Here is a 5263-nt window from a genome sequence, read left to right on the forward strand (position 1 = left end):
ATTGGCTAGACATACAGAGGTTATGGAAAATGTTATTTCCCAAAACCAATTAACCTTTATTAAATGTAATTGTTAGTGGATGAGGTGGTAGTTATGAGTGAGTTAGTGGATCTGTTTAAGAAAACCAAAAAATCATGTCTTTTATATTGTGGAATTTAAAAAATGTATGATTTAGTCACTTAGACTTTCCTGAATTATATGTTTATTAGATTTTAATTTAATGCTAAGTGGAGATTCTAGATATGTGCCTATTGTTTCGAGGAAACTTTGTTGTTTTCATTAATAGAGGTCCTAACCAAGAAATTAACATCCAAAAGGGATAGAAGCAAAGAAACCCTTTAGATCCTTTAATTTCCTTTACTTGCCCGTGACAGAAGTCTCAATTTAGTTGTTTTCCAAGCATTGGATCTTTGTTCTCCTCTGATTTTAGATTTGGTTCCTTGGATCATAGTGTCTTCCATCTAGAGTATGTTACCATTCATGATGTGTGTCACCTCGGAAACAAATAGTGGTATTTTTTTATTGTCGCTTCAACTTACTTAGGGCTCTGTGAGTGTAATATTCCTAATGCTTTTGCAGTCAATTCAGTGTGATTGGTTCTCTCTATTGTAGTTGTTTCACCCTGACAAATTCTTCAAGAGAAGCTTCCTACTGATAATATTTATAAGCATATGGTGTGGATCATTAGAGTCTTTTATGTACAATGTGTATTAGCATGGTAGTGTCAATTACCCATCAATTTTTGACATGCTACCTAGAAATATCGATTTGGTATGACATCTTTAGGTGGCTAGGGTGATTCTTTATTCTTACTAGCGATTTTAATTTTTTTTGTCTTTAGATCGTTTGGAGTTAGGTCTAGGGAGAGGAGTGGTTAAGCTATGATCTGGCTCACCGTATTTTGGTCGATTTGGAAATTCCTAAATTATATCATGTTTCAAGTTTATTTGTCAATGTGAAGAATGTGAAAGAAAAACACATTCCTAACTTAAAAATGGTATCTTGGTAACTCTGCGGTAAACTCTATGCTTTCTTTGTCTAGCTTGAAAACTCTACTCTCTGTCAATATAAAAAGAGAGGTAAGTGTTTTTGGCATAGTGCTGGAGTGTTCTTAGCGGCACCCCTAAAAGTGTTTTTGTATAAATTATAGTTTCTTTCGACCGTGATCTAGTTTTTCCTATCATTATAGGTTGGTTCTTTATGTTAGTTCTCTCATTTTTGTTCAATTGCTTTGTTTTGTGGATTTGAGGTTGGTTTGGTTACCTTTTTTCCCACTTTATACTCATTTCATTGATTGGACTGTCATTCTTATTTTCTTAAATGAATTCTCAATCTTATACTACTTAAGATGTTTTGTTGCTTGAACTTATATGTGGAGTATTTGTATGGTTACCAACATTTTTTTTAACATCTAAGAGGAATATAATAAATAAAGTTGAATTATATTTGTATGGTGATTGATGTTGTTGCTTTTTAAAAATTTATCGTTCATGATTATTGCAGAAAATCACAGGATCTCAAACTTTTTTCTGCCTGACGGTAGCATTCTCCAACCTAATGGTGACATTGTTTATATAAATTTTGATCCCGTTACACATGAGGTATTAATAAACTTTCTAGCGTTATGGTAATTGTTTTATGTTTGTAACAATAAGACGTTGGTCTTAATTAGTTGATCATTTTCTAAAATTAACAAATCATTTAAGTTCTCTTTTCTATTATAAGTAGTTATTTTTATGGCAGAGTAAATGTTACAAAATCTTACTAATATGAAATTTCATGATTTTTTTTTTGTGTTGTTACATGATATATCTAGAAATTACATAAATTTTTACAAAATCTAAAATATTCATGCAATCTATAACTCTTATTAATAAATAACTTACTTATGTTTCTGAGATTTGTTGGAGTTATATTTCTAACTTGAATTTTTTCCATATTGATATGGTAATTAAAGTTAGCTGAGAAAGAGAAGGAAATGGCGGAAGCTAAGGGAAAAGTTGAAACTCCAAAAGAGTCACCCTATAAATGTCCAATATGTATGGATCCTATTGAGGAGGCAGTGGCCACAAAGTGTGGCCATATTTTTTGCAAGTTTTGCATTAAAAAAGCAATAAGATCAACACAAGGTACTTGTCCCACATGTAGGGAAACGGTTACTCCGAGACAACTAAGAAGGGTGTTTCTTCCATCTCCCAAATAAAGGTATGTCCATATGTTAACACAAAAAGAAAAATATAGTGATATTATTCAAATACTATTACTATAAATCATTAGAATATAAAATCATTTTTGCAATAGGAAGTTGAAGTGTCATTACTTACATTTTGTGTGATTCTCTCTTTTGTTGTTCAACAGGGTTATCAAAGCTTTGGTGACGACAATTTTGGACTAGATAATAATTTATTTTGATACTTTGGATATTCTCGAATGACTATGTCACTTCTTATGATCTTATGATGTTTGTCACAAGTATATTTTTTGCTATTCACTTTTCATATCATTAATTATAGATGTTTGTTAGGGGCTTTTGAATGTTCAATATTTTAATATTGACATAAGTGATTTATATATTTCTTCATTTCGTGAGTTTTGGTTCACTTGATTTAAAATTTTATTTGAGTCGCAATGATGAGAAGTTTTATATTTTTATATACAATAATAAACATTTATTTTTATTATAAAAAACCCTAATATCACAGTGCTCTTTGCTCCAAATTGAGCAAAATTTTAAAATTTTCGTCCAAGATAAAAAAATATGAATAGGTAAACCATTTTACTAATATTTTTGCGGAGTCTCTAGATAAAAGATCTCTGCTAAAAAATTTAGTTTCATAACCTTTCTTTGGTTTTCATACCAATTCTTCTCACAGACTATTAGAATTTACAAATTCTAAATCACAATCTTCTTCATATGTAATACAAAAACTCACCTAAAGTGGTATCTCAAATTTATAATTTATCTCCTCTCAGTTATTGTTAGGATTGATTTCTGAAACGATATCAACCATCTTAGTAGGAGATTTTGAAAAATAATTTTTCAACGTAGATAATAAGTGTATAGTGAATTTATTTTATATAATTTATGAAAATTTAAAATTCACATAGTGAAACTTGTTTGAGTAACATCTAAAATCTTTTGATAATTAAAAATACATATTTAAAAGAAAACCAAACTAGATATAAAAAATAAAAAATTACTTGATATATATAATTTCATATATCAAATATTTTAACTCTTCTGTTTTTTATATATCATTTAAATACAACCTATAAAATTTGTAGAAAGAAATATTGTCTAATCTAATTTTAAACTAGTATTTATAATATTATATATGGATAGTTTATGTGTCCCAAAACATTTTTAATGGATGAAAATTTTGTGTAATGACTTTTTTATTAAAGTGATATTTTTCTCTTATGAATCTTATGATGAAAATTTTATTTCTTCATAGGAAAAAGGAATATAATAAATCGAAGTTGGAGGTTTAATTATGGTCATTATATTATTTACATTTAAGACAATTGTCATTGATTATTATAAAAAGGTTCAAAGTAGATATAGCTTTCTATCTAATTTTTTTAAGTTTAGTTGTCTTTTTTACTATGTTATAGTATACTAAAATGTGTATTTTCTTGGAGTTTATATACTGCAAGGAAGGCTCTGTACTTCGTTTGATTTTTGGACGTTGGAAAGGTTAAAGTTAATGATACTTTGACCATGAAATTTTTGGTCCCACTTTCCGTGGAGCTGGATGCTCCGTCTACGAAATTTTTCAATTTATGTGCCCCATGTGTTGGGGAGTCAGGTGGAGTCATTTCGATGACGAAGTCGGATAGGACCTAGACTTTTACGGCTTTCTTGATCTCATACTTGATATCAAACTCGGACAGCTCTAATGACCATCTAAGCATCCGACCAGCCATGTTCGGTCGTCCCAGTAGTTGTTTGACCGGTAGGTCGGTCCGCACGACTATGGTATGGGCAAGGAAAGAGTGCCTTAGTCTTCTGGCGGCGTTCATGAGGGCCAGCACTATCTTCTCTATTTGTTGGTATCTGAGCTCGGGACCTTGCAAGGCCTTGCTAGTGAAGTATATTGGCTTTCGTCCCTCTGGTGTTTCCCGTATGAGGACAGCATGCCTTGTTGGCAACCGCGAAGTAGAGGTAGAGTATTTCTCCGTCGTCAGGCCTGGTAAGGACCGGGGGTTTGGATAAGGCTTGTTTGAGGTGGAGGAGAGCTTGCTCACATTCCTCCAACCATTCAACTGCCGATTCCTTTCTCAGGAGTTTGAAGAAAGGGAGGGCGTGTTGGGCAGATTTTGCCACGAAACGGGAAAGGGACGTGAGCATCCCATTCAGTGTGGAGCTCGGAGAAGGCTCTACATTTGTCGGGGTTTGCTTCGATTCCTCGTTCCGTTAGGTAGAAACCGAGGAATTTTCTGGCTCGCACCCCGAACATGCATTTCTCCGGGTTGAATCTCATTTTGCATTTTTGCGCCTGGTCGAACACTTTCCTTAGGTGGGCGGCATGATCGTTCTCCTCTTGAGATTTAACGATCATGTCGTCCATATAGACTTCGAGCATATCTCTGATTTCTCCTCGGAATACTGTGTTCATCATTCGTTGGTAAATTGCTCCGATGTTTTTTAATCCGAATGGCATCACATGGAATATCATACGTCTTCATAAGTGTACGCCCACACTTTGAGCTATCTAAACCTACTTTCTCCACTCATCTGGCTTCGTGATAAACAAAATCCAATCCCGCTCAAGAAATATTTTCAACCAGCTATGAATAAATTTTATTGTCTCTAAATTGTGTTCTAACATTGTAATGCTGCAACCCAATGATGTTTGTACTTTGTTATGTTTATTTTGGATCATTTGGTTCACGGAGTCAAAATCTCTACATGAAACACATTTACTACTTATCAACCAATTTTTCATTGTAATACGAGAAAATTCAACTCTATTAGTTTTTGTATTTCTAAATTGTCTAACCTGGATGATCCAAGCACAAACAATATTCTCATCACCTGGTCTAGAATTGTATTTTCAATATATTTTAAAAAATCCATATATTTTTCACACTCCCACCTAAAAATTTTTATAGATTCGACATAAAAATCTTCCGTAAAATAATTTCTTATAAAGTTCTAGGCATCCACTATGTTTTCCTATATCACAGCGGCTTTGACCATTTTCCAATATTCACCCTTGATTTGTTTGGTCCCTACCGCAGGCTTAAGTCTACTTCTCAC

The 5263-nt window shown here is 32.7% G+C and overlaps 1 long non-coding RNA gene across 1 annotated transcript; it reads left to right on the forward strand.

Annotated features, from left to right (window-relative positions):
* The first annotated feature begins 1542 nt into the window (after nucleotides 1-1542).
* On the forward strand, nucleotides 1543-2422 carry LOC131600117 (uncharacterized). Its single transcript, XR_009283013.1, has 3 exons — nucleotides 1543-1601; nucleotides 1958-2205; nucleotides 2359-2422. It is a non-coding gene; the product is annotated as an uncharacterized LOC131600117 (long non-coding RNA).
* The last annotated feature ends 2841 nt before the right edge of the window (nucleotides 2423-5263 follow it).

Source organism: Vicia villosa, linkage group LG4 (genome assembly GCF_029867415.1).
Source record: "Vicia villosa cultivar HV-30 ecotype Madison, WI linkage group LG4, Vvil1.0, whole genome shotgun sequence".
Classification (NCBI taxonomy): domain Eukaryota; kingdom Viridiplantae; phylum Streptophyta; class Magnoliopsida; order Fabales; family Fabaceae; genus Vicia; species Vicia villosa.